The sequence below is a fragment of the Rhamphochromis longiceps genome, linkage group LG11 (assembly GCF_057381845.1).
Source record: "Rhamphochromis longiceps isolate RC_006_pf linkage group LG11, R_longiceps_female_GT1.1, whole genome shotgun sequence".
NCBI lineage: Eukaryota > Metazoa > Chordata > Actinopteri > Cichliformes > Cichlidae > Rhamphochromis > Rhamphochromis longiceps.
This window is the reverse complement of record NC_140567.1, coordinates 30,734,024-30,746,705: the sequence shown is the minus strand read 5'-3', so window position 1 is coordinate 30,746,705 and position 12,682 is coordinate 30,734,024.

Below are 12,682 nucleotides of genomic sequence, written 5' to 3'. Positions count from 1 at the left end.
TAGCTTCTGTTGCTAGATGTTTTGTGAAACTTATATTTCCTGTTTTCTTCATTCTGCACTAACTGTCAAACGGCACAAAGAGAAAGCACTGGGTCATTTTGATGTTTTAATTAACTGTTTATGGAGGGGCTCAGAGTAGAGCAGCTGCTGCTCCACATCGAAAGGAGCCAGCTGAGGTGGTTCGGGCATCTGACAAGGATGCCCCCTGGGCGCCTCCTGGGTGAGGTGTTCCAGGCATGTCCCACCGGGAGGAGGCCCCGGGGCAGACCCAGGACACGCTGGAGAGATTATATCTCTCGGCTGGCCTGGGAACGCCTTGGTATTCCCCCGGACAAGCTGGAGGAGGTGGCTGGGGAGAGGGAGGTCTGGGTCTCTTTGCTTAGGCTGCTGCCCCCGCGACCCGACCCCGGACAAAGCGGATGACGATGGATGGATGGATGGATGTTTATGGAGTGATTTTATGCATTGTGCTAACTGTTAAAGCCGATTTTGTAGATGCACTTGTCTTTTTTTTTCTCTCACTGACTGGCCTTATCCTGTCTTTGTTTATTTGTTGTTCTAAATCAGCATTGTGTTTCCATGAGGAAACTCTAGTGCTGCTACACAGTGACAAAGTTTTAACTGTGCAGAGATAAACAGGCTGAACCTTCACCTGCAGGTGACTGGGGCATACAGTTGTCCTCGGACCTTAACCATGAGCTGCTCACTTGTCACTTTATATAACTTTGTCCTACTTTCACTTTTACTTTTGTTTTTTTTAGTGATGATTTTTTTTAACTTGTTCTGAGTTTCCTATCTTCAGCTTTTTGTGTGTTGCTTGAATGCTTCACATTTTATTTTGCTTTATTTGAGAAAGACGAGGGAATTGAGGACACTTGTATTTCTGCTCTGTAAGGCAGTCTAAATGATGGACTTAAGATTTTCTATTAATAAAATACATTTTTCATTCTTTATGGGAGAATCTATTATTTCTCTTCCTTCCCTGGGAAAAATACTGTAGCTCCGGAAGGCATTTTCTTTCTCTATCAGTCCCTAATAAACAGTGACATGAGACTTTCATCATTTGCGGGCTCTGTATATATTTATGGATTCTTTATTTAATTGCCAAATTAATTATTTCCTAAGGCAGTTGCAAGAAACTTAAATGCAGTTCTAATTATGTTCAAAACTCACGGTCCAAAAGCATCCACAAAGCAATCAAAGGGCAGACCAGTTACAGGAGAAGGCAAAGAAAATATATAACTGGAGCTCATTCAGGCACAGTCCCCTTAACTTATGCAATCAAATGTAAACTGATTACAGAAGGGGTAGAAGGATAAAGCAGGACTAACAGGAAAGTTAAAATATTTGAACGAGTTATGTAGTTCACCATGGCGCTGTGGGGATCTGAGTATTATACCATCAGCTGAAGAATTGGGTCACCACTCATATGACATCTGGACACATAAAACACGCTACAAATACTCCACCACTTACAAGTGCTGCATTAGCTGCTCTTACGTGATCTAAACCACACAAATTGCAGTCATCATGCCATTAGACCGACACACTGTTGCATAATATACACTGAATAAAAGGTGATATTTGCATTAATAGAATGCTTTCTCCTTCAATGTTTACTGATTGCAACTGCAAAGTGAAGAACACCCTTTACACCTCAGTGTGGCAGTCACAAAGATGAAATCGAATCAACACAGTATACCAAAAAACAGAGGACACTAAGTCCTTTATACACTGCCACTCTGGTATGTGGACACCAGTGTTGTCAGTTTATTTACTTGCTTGTTAACTTATGCAACCAGATCTTACAAATGTAGGCATCAAATTTACTGACAACTACACATGTAAAATTTAAAAAAAATCATAGCTGTAAGTTAGTTTTGTAATAAATAAAAAATCCTTCAGACCTGTTTTTACTTTGAGTACATGCGAGTGCACCATTGCATAAGAGTATGGACACTGCGTATGCTTACACTAACCTATCAACTTGATATTTGCCACACTTCTGTACAGGAAGCATGGGAAATGTAAGAGTGTTTTCAGTCTCATTCATCTTCAGACAAAGAAAACCCGTGCTTTTAAACTTAGTCATCCAAATAGTTTCTTCACTGTAAACCATCAGCTGTGGTTCTGTGAAACTAACAGGAAAAGCATTCAATAGAATATTAAGTCAGAAAAAAAATGTTTGTCTGCAGAAAGGAATGCTTTTGTTTGCTTTGCTGAGTTAGGTTAAAAGACAGCAGGCCGTAGCTTCACGTTTAACAGAGAGACACGAGAGGCATCATACTGCTTTTGAATAAATACAGATATTTTCCCTAATGTCAGCAGGAACCAAAGTAACATCAATGTTTACAGTACCAGGACAAATTTAGCTGAACCAAGCAAGTTTATTGTTTCTGTTCCATGGATAAAAAGTTATGTGACTCTCTGTAGAGGACCTCCTGTCGGTCTCTCTGACAATGCTCTCCTGTTGATTTCTTTTATTTCAAGCATTCCTAGTTAACCTACAATGGATATTAACACTGAGCAGCTGCTGACAGTCGCTCTGCAGAGCTCCACCATGTTTAGTAACCATGTTAGCACTGACCATCTGTGGAGAAACACAGTTTGTGACTCAGCAGCTTAGTTGGCTTCACTTCCGCGTTCATCTCAAAAAGTTCACGAGCAAACCAGCTGGAAAACCGGTTATATAGATAGAAGACTCTCGCTTGTTAAGAGTTTTGAAATTCCAGGCTTCCCAGCCAATCATAGCAGGAATACAGGGATTTATACTGCACAAACTACCCTAACGTGGTATGTCACTGTTTTGCTACGAGAGGGTTCCACATGACATTTTTAATTGTAACATGTATTTTTTTAAAAAAAAGAAAACTGCTGTTTATTCATCAGTTATGTGGCATCATCACAAACTTCCTTCTGCATCATGATGAAAACAGTTGTGCAAAAAAGCCACACATCCTTATACATGAAATAAGACAAAAATGTTTTATAATATAATTTTTGTGATAATCACAACTCAAGGTGTCAACATGATTCTTATTGATGAAAAACACAAATTTACAGATTTCACTCATCTCAGAGAGCAGTCATTTGGCTTTTCTACCTTTAAAAGCTGCTGTAGAACAATGAGGATGCAAATCGGATGCAAATTCTTTGTTGCCCAACCTCGGCTGCACAGTAGGAGGGTCGTCCATTAGCTAACTTCTAATCTCAAGGTGGGTGGGTCACTCCTCGCTGTTCACTCAGAAAAGCGTCATTGAGAAGAAACAATGGATCTTCCCACTGCATCCAATGGCTAGGCTGGTGCTGTGAATGCTACCCTGTCCTCATTGTATCCGTATGAATGGGTTAAAAAGGGATTAAATGTTTTTGTATAGAAACTCCATATCAATGCAACCAATTTACCTGGTAATTCTAGACCAGTTAGTTTTAAAGGTACATTTATCCACGTACTGTACTGTAGGTCCCTATTTTAAGTATAGAAAGTTTAGACGTGGTGTCATTCTGGACTAATAGGAATTTTATTAACTCATTCACTGCCATTGACGTCTATAGCCGTCAATTGCAGTGAATGAGTCAATGGGTTTAACTCATTCACTGCCAATGGCTGGCAGTGAATGAGTTAATATTATCATTCAATTAAATGAGGAAATGTATAAGTCATTCAAAAGTGTCTGCTATTTGTGTCTTCTATAAAGTCATTTTAAAATGAAGCCAGAAAATGCTGCTTGGTCATTAGTGAGTAAATATATTCATGTATAAAAGAGGATTTAAGTGTCCGCACCTCTACAACACAACAACTCATCAACACATTTACCTAATTTAAAAACTCACATGCATTTATGCCTCTTTTTTTTTAAACCTGTTCAGTAATGTTTCTGAAGTATTTAAATGCTTCTTCCTTAACTTTTTTCAACATTTGAATAACCTTTAATGCTGTCTTGCAAAATATTAAACCATAGTGTCATTGTGTACAGTTGCATTGCTTTTTTACATGCAGTCAAACTCTTTTTCCCAAGCTGTGACTCATGTTCTTCCTGCAATTTCCTAAAACAGAAAGGAAACTGTCTGTGTTTTATAACTTCACCACTATTATTAACTCACTTTATGAGCAGCAGGACTGGAGCTGCAGCCAGCAGAAAAGGGGCATTAAGAGCCAATGGCCTGCTGGTTCTCAGCACCTTGTCCCGCCCCTTAGTCTGCTCAGCTCAGCTGATGCAACTCAAGAGGAGGATGTCACCTTTCAGCTTTTCAGATGTTTATATTAAAACAGCTTTCAAGCTTTCTATTCTGAAGAAACTATGGGAGGGACCTTTTCCTTTACTGCAAAGTTAACCATCTGCACAATGTGTTTCTGATACCAGCACATCAAACCCTTGTCGGAATTCTAAAGCAGCATTTTTCCACTGGGTGTGGATACATGTTTGTGTTTGTGGTCTTGCATGTAAAGGTTATAACGAGTTCGAGTGATAATCCGCCCCATCTATCAACAGCTCGAACGCTCAGGTCCTGTAGGCTTTTAATTTCCTTGTTGATAACAAGCAGCATTTTGAATTCATTGCTTATTCATGCATTCAGAGTGGACACATCTCAGACAATTACTGCAGTATAGTCCTCTCCTCTGTCTGTATACCCTACATGGCCAGAATCAGCTGATCCCTTAAATAGCAGGCCCAATAAAACACACAACAGCCCTGACTAATGTACACAACACATTTAGAGAGTATAGCTCGCATCCCTCTAGAAGGATTTACTGTAGTCACTTACGATACATCATTTTCAGTGCAGACTTTGAGCAATGTGTTTTTCATACAAGTTCTTTTGTGGACCCTCAAGTGGGTCAAATACCTTTGTGCATTTGTGCAGCTTTTATGGGCATCTACAAATCAGAATAATGGAATATGAAATCAGATACAGCTATATTCACCCTTTTGTCACTGTGATCATTGTAAGATGCAATTAGTGTCTCTGATTACAGTCTTTAGAAATACAAAAGAGTTGCTAAAGAGTCTTGTTTGAGGGACAAATAATAAATTTGTGAAATATCTGCAGAAAACTGTATCTATTCAAAATCTAAAGCCCTCCATTTTTAAACCACAGGAACTTAGAAATATTATGTTTGAAAGCTTTACTACTACATTTTTGTAAGATAAAGTAGAAGTTGTCATTGATCGTCGTTAGTTGTGAAGCTGTGACCTCTGATGCCTCAGAGGTCAGTGTGCTACTCCCAGCCGGGCCCACATTCCTCTCTGCATCTGTACGTCATGAATCTAAAGTGCAAATCAACAGACAGACGGCTTGTCCCCATAGCAACAGTCAACATGGAGATGATACTGAAAACATGCTGAGAGGGCGCGTTTACTTCTTTCGGCGTTGCAGATGTAAAACAAGAACTGTTTTGATAAAGTGTTAAATTTGATTTAAGTTCACACTGTTTATAAAAGATGGATGTGGCCACAGGGACATCGCTTATTGGGTTGATGCTTTCGACCATTTGTGCCATCTTGACTGTTGAAAGCTTATGTCGCAAGCAAGGGGTGGACCTGACTGAGAACAACACTCATATGGTAGTGGCTTGTCAATCACAAAGTGGCCTGCTCTGTGACACATTCCCTGCTTATGACCATAATATACTAAATTAATATGATGCTGTATTGCGTGACACTTGAAACTAGCAACCTAGACCATAAACCAATCAGAAAAGTATTTATTGAGATCGCTGATAAAGAAATGTTCTCCTAAACGTCTATACAACTGGTCTTCTTCTGCAACTTGTATAGAGTTTAAGCATTTCCTCGTAGTTTCAATTCTGAGACTGCACCTTTATTTACAGATAAGAGTTAGTTATAGATTTATCAAGGAAAATAAAACATAATTACATATTTTGAAATTTATCAAGATCACAATGTCTCAAATGACACCATGTCTTTCATAAATTCCAAGTTGGATATATAATGTTCTAATGTTGGTTCTTTAGGATTATACCTTTGCTTATGCCACACATGGAAACGTTTAACATCTCCTTAGATACATTAATGACAAGGGACCAGTTAGATTTACTCAAGGTGTTTGTACATCACTTACTGCAAGAACTATTTTTCAATCATTTTATTGTTAATACGATTAAATAAAATACGCAGTCAAGGAAAACATAAGAAGGAAAAAAGCACAAACAAAATCTTGCTCTACACTTGATGTTAGGATCGGACTAAATTAACACACCTATCCTAAAAAACACATTCTTTCTTACATGTACACATAAACTATGAATGCCCGTGCATGTAAATATACATATGCATAAAAACTGCACATTAATATGAAAACATCCACACGCATGCTAAGAAAACACATTTTGCATTCAATTATTGTTACACGTTACTTATGTCATGTTAGCCAACATGAATTACAAATATGACATCACAGTTTAATCATTACTGAGTTCATTACAGTCTTTTCCCCATGGGTCTCTCAATAGTTTTACGAGTCCGGATGTTTTAGAAATACTTTGATACCCTTGCTCCACCTTAACACTCACCACTGCTGGAATCCCTGGAGCAAACTGAATTCTTTACGGTCACCTTTCAAAGCTGCAGCAAGTATCACTTTAGTATGAGGACAAACAGGTTCTGGTAGGTTCCTGTGATCACTGTGCAGCATATACGTTACTCAGTGTGTCTTGAATGACATCAAAACAAAGTCATTGACCTCTGCCGTCTGCTCGCCGAGGACAGAATTGTGCAACACAGACAGTGAACATTAGCTCGATTACATAAAGCCGCAGCAGAAGGACGGCGACTGTGCATTGTTGTGATGGATGAATGCGTAGTGTAACACACACAGTACTTATGTTGGCAAGCGGACATTTGGTTCATGACACTCCTGTTTACTTACACATACCAGGGTTTGCGTCACTCCACATGACATTCCTTAGTAAGTCTAACCTGCATCTAATCTTACCCTCATCTTATCATAACCTTAAACCACGACTAAATCTTAGCCATTTAAGTTTTGAGATCTTTTTTGTTTGTATGAAAATAGGTGTACATATGTCCCCACTGTGCAGGTAATGCAAACACACACACACACACCCACAGGACAGAGAATATGCCTCATTAGTCCCGTAGTATTTGTTAATAAGAAACAGCTTAAGTGAACAAACAAGTGTTCGTAAGCAGGGAACAAGCCTTAATTTAAAAGACAGTGAGTACCTGAATTAGCTCATCATCCACACACCCACTCTCCTTTTTCAAGTGTCAGTTCATGTCTCACTACCTCTCAAGTGTTGAGGTTTAATTCAAAAAAGACTCGGGAACTTCCCAAACAAGCTTGTCATTATAGAAGAGTTTAGAGCATATTTTTTGGAACTGCTTTTAGAAAATTTGGTCCTCTGGTATGTGTTTTTGGGGTAGCAGGGAATCGAGTATGTGGTCAAGTCAACTGTGTGTGTTTTTGTGATAATGAAGGAACAAGTCACACAGAATAGCTTACTGATTAAGAGTTTCTACACAACAACAATAAAACTCTGTGGCACTGAGTTCTGTTGAAAACAGCAATAAGACTTAGAAATTAAAGAAAGATAATGCTATTGTTTCAGTCAAGTCAAACATTGTAATGTATTTATTTAACAATCCTGTAACAGGTTGATGTCACTACATTCGTTTTGTCTGTCCTTTCAATACCAAGAATGCTTCTAGTTTTATGATGCAAGTTAGCATTATGGACGTTATATTGGGAGGATGCAGCAGCTGTGATGTAATAGTTCAGAAAGAAAAATAAAACAGAGCAGTTGAGGACATCTTATCAGCGTTGTGTTGTCAGAGTGGTACAGGTGCGTCCTTGTGTTTTGGGAAATGGAAAAACATGGTAGGCTAACACGTTGGTCCTATGTTCTGCGTCCCTGTATGTTTTTTCGACATGGATGTTCCACTGGAATTTCTGTTCTGTTTGCTTGAACCAATCACATTTCTTCTGTGTGGATGTTGACGGCTGTAGAAAAGTCAGGCATACTGCTAGGATTGGTGGCTCTGGACCAGAGAGTCCACTTAAAGTGAGTCCTAACAATTGTTATTGAAAAGTAACTCATCCGGAGAGCTACAATTTGACTATAAAGAGTTCAAAACTAACTAAAATTGCACAAAGATGCACAAAATGACCACAAGGAGACACAGTGATCCCAACAGGGAGCAAAACAACCTCAGTGACCCATAAGCCACTGCCAAATCGCAAAAAATAATGACAAAAACTCACAAAACAAGCTCAAACAGACATAAAGCACTCAAAGGGACGCACAAAGCCACACAAAGGATGAGTGAAATACAAAAAAAGATAGAAAACAGCTATAGGGAGAAGAAAAAGAAAATGCCAGGTAGACAAAGCAAGATTAGGGAAAACAAATTATACTCAAAATACATCCAAAAAGACTGCACAAAGTGACAGCACAACCAGTGATCCCTTATGTGTTTCACAAGTTGATTAAACTCCATGGTTTTAAAGAATTCTAAGTAGCCAGATGTGTTCAATAAAGTTAAAGAGTGTCATGTTGGGTTCTGAAATGTAGAAGAAATATGTGAAGAACAACAGTCTAAAATTACGCAAGAAGAGTAAATATACTCAGTAGCATTCCAACCCTGTAACATCTAACAGTCAATGAATCAACTTTGAAACTCAAACTTTCCACATTTGGAGGAAAAATAGAGAAAGCAGCTGGAGGGAGAACAAAAGAGAGGAACTTAAGCTAGTCAATATTACAAAAACCTCAAAAACAAAAGCATGAACATCAAGTGTAAATATTTAGTAAAAAGATTTGAAAATATAACATATGGATCGGAAGGAAAATACTAAAAGGTAAAAATTTAATGGGACATTTCAAAGGGAAACATCTATTCATAAAGACTGCAGTGAGCCTCGTGCTGTATGTCAAGTTGCATACTTCAATATTTGCTATTTTGAGTGTTCCAAAGTGCACTATTAGTACCTGGGCTGTGTACTAATAATGGTAAAAACTATTAGTTAACGAGTTAACAATCCAATATGGCAGGATTGAAGGTAAACAGAAGTAAAGCTGTGAACTTTAAATCTGTGCTGCCACTGTTGTGTTTTTTTGACTCGCTAAATACGCTATGCGTAGACCACTGATCAGGCTTTATCCATGAATGTCCTGCAGAGCAAAAAAACAAGCATTGTGCTGCATTGTTAGCGATACACACATTTTTCTATTATGCTAAGAAGCAAAATGAATCCTGTTTTTCATTGTTTTTCTGACTTTACATCTGGAATGCATTCAACTCAAAAGTGACGTCATTCTGAGTTCTGATATCCGACTTCTGAGTTAAAGTCAACACTGGCTATGTGGAGGTACCACCGACCGGGAGGAATACGTTTTCAGTTAATTAGGTGGCACTAATGCTATCAAGCTACCTAACAGCGCCATGTGTTGTAGTCTTATTTGATATTTGTGCCAAACCACAGCCGACACAAGTCCAGTTGCTCTCACAGCCAGCTGAGGCTGGCTACAAGAATGAATCAATCCCTATAGAGTTACGTATTAAAATACCCAACGTAGTACAATTAATAAGGATGTTTACAGCCTGCTACCTGCTTTCATTCCTTTATTACAGCTCACAGAGTAGCTGGTGAGTGTTTATAAAGAAGTCGCTGTATTTCATGCAAACTAAAGGTGACTGGGGCAATCTGCTGTTAACCAACGCAATCACAAGGAGGTTTTTGCCAAGCAGACGGTGATTTCTCAGTGTTTGTCAGATGGCTTTGGACATGTCTGTAGGCCTGTGACACTGGGCCTTATTCACTTAAGCCTACATTATCACCACAATTGTCAACACGCCCAAAATGGAGGAAAAGTTAATGCCATGTGGTTAGTGGTTACATGACTACGAAACCTTAATGGATACCATCAAGAGGGCTAAGTAAATCTTTTATATACAGTCTGTGGTTTTTCCCTATTAACCCTCCTGCCATCCTTTAAAAAACTCACACCCATCACCCTAGGGACCATTCTCAGCCACGCCATAAAAAGACCATATATCCATATTTTATTCCACTTTAAATTAGCCGACCTTGTAAAACTACTTCTCCCTGAAATATTCATGTAAAGTTTTAATTATATTTTCGTTGTTTTAACCCTTCAAATCCCAGTGTTATTACATGAGCGCCCTGTGTTATAAGCCCCAAAAACCAAAAAACGAAACTAAATATTTCCACAAAAAACCAGTTGAAGTAATATGTGATTGTCATTATAAGTAGGCCTTTAGATGGACCAAAGATTGGCACCAACATACATTTTGACCTGCCATTATTTTTTTTGCATTTTTTTTGCAATTTAAAAATTAAAACTTCAAGGCCCTGAGTCTTCATTGACATCCAAGAAAAGAAGAAAAAATAAAATCATATGATGATAATTTGGGGTTGAAAAATAGCATTTATAATGGAAGTCAATGGGCAGAAAATGGTCCCCAGGGTGATGGGTGTGGGGATTTCTGCTGCTCAGCCATTTTAGGCTGATTTAAGGAATTCACACTGGAATATTAACATTGACAGGTAAAAACTATCCTGTGGCAAGTTTGGTTATATTCCACTGAACACAGTGGAAATGGCAGCCATTTAACACATAGCAGTGGCACAAAAAGGTCCCAAGAAGGCAGGAAGGTTAAGTGTTTTTATTCCACATGTAAAATTTAAGTATTATGCGTGTTCGAAAGGAATGACAAGTTGTTTTGTCTACATTATCTAAAGTACTACAATCATTGTACAAAGAAATACAGTCACCATCAAAATGCCTGTAATCATTTCTGATAAAAGGGAACATGTTGTGTTCCAATTCTGTTAAAAAACAAACACGAACAAAGTTCTTTTAAAAGAGAATCATTGTCTTTAAGTCTTTCATATTTGATGTGATTTCATTCGTGGTATTGTTTTCATCATTATGTTTTTTAAATGTCCTGCTCTAAAAAAGCCCTCGTGTCCCTATCGTTGGCATTTATGACCACCGTGACAATTGATGTGAGCAATATCCCATAATGTACTAATATGAGGACATTTTTAAAAGCGAGTACTTTCCACTGATTATCTGTTTATAAAGCTACCTGCACTTGCTGGTGTCCACAATAGAAAATACTAGTTGACAGACCACTTTTATCTTATCTACAATTGCATTATAGCGTGTTATACAGTTAGACCTACATGTTTATGTTCACCTTATGTATACTAGCATTTATGAGAAAAAAAATTGTCAGTACTTTGAACACCATAACATCTTCATAAAACAACTTTATAGCTGGAGATAAAGAACAGAACATACTGGTGGTTCGAGATGAAGAATAACACAACTTCCTGGAGGCCTTTTGTCTGGCCTGATGGCCCTTCCTCCACAGTGTGGGTCGTGTGCAGGGCAATGGGAGGATGAGATTTTTAAAAAGGGGAAGGGGTGAAGGCTAGGTTTCCTACTTCCACCCTTCCGAAGGTGGATCCTATTAAGCCTGCTGCTGACCAAAAAAACCCAAAACTGATGTTATCTCCATCCTGTTAACATGATTTTGAATTTGGAGCCAAGCATGCGAGTCAGAAGCTTATAAATAGTGAAAATTAGGAAGAGGTGCAGCATATTTGTCCTTCTTACTAAATTCATGTTAATATAAAACTCATCTGATTCCCTGATACTTGATGTGGTGTCTTGGAAACTGCAGTGGATACCTATGACAGCTGTTCAGAAAGAGTGGTATTAATCCAGTTTTAAAGGTTAATACAGCACGAGTAAATTAGTTAAACGTCAACTGTTAATAAAACCGTTATTAGAATGGCGACATTATGTTTATCGGGCTGCTGCTCTCTGTAAAAACGGGTCAGTGAATCAGTGGGAAAGTATTCAGTTTAAATGGAAAACAGTACAGTGCAGGCCACACTGAAGAATTTCATTCATCTAAACATGAAGACAAATCCAGCATACCATGTACTCTTGACATGTCTAAATCCAACAACTGTTGGTTGTTGTTCATAGTATCTGTTATTACCAAGCCTAGAATAAAACATAGTGTGCAGTTTGAACTTAAGAGTATCGACTTTACAGCTGTAGCTAAAGACCAGTGAAGATATCCAAGTGTATCTTTAAGGCCTTTTATTTGGAACTGATGGCCCTTCCTCCACTTCTTCGGTTGGGTGCAGGGAGGGTGATAAGAGGATGAAGTGTGAAACATGGGGGAGGGCTGCATTTTCTCATTTTGCATTTCTGAGGATTGAGACTGCTGAGCACAACACTGATCTTTACTGGATTTTTGCATTTCTTTTATGCTGAAACTGGAAGGGGACAAATATAATGTGGAAGCACATCAACCGTTTTTGGCTTTTAAACTTTTAAATATTAAGTGCTGCTGTAGCATTTTTTTTTCTTAATCTTAAAGCAAAAACAGTTACTCTACTGTAAACGTCACAGATACTCATATTACTTACAAAAAGCCCCAAAACTTGTGTAGTATGCTCTATTTATGTCTAAATGTCAAAACTAATGAAATCATTCTTAACTCTAAAGTAAATGATGAAAACTTTATTCAAACCTCGCTGTGTAATCGTATTTTAATAAAATTGTAAATCTGATGACTCTAAGGGGGTGTTTGAACGGTTAGAAAACAGGAAACCCAGCGGCTGGACCCGGATATCTGCTCTGTTATGTAAC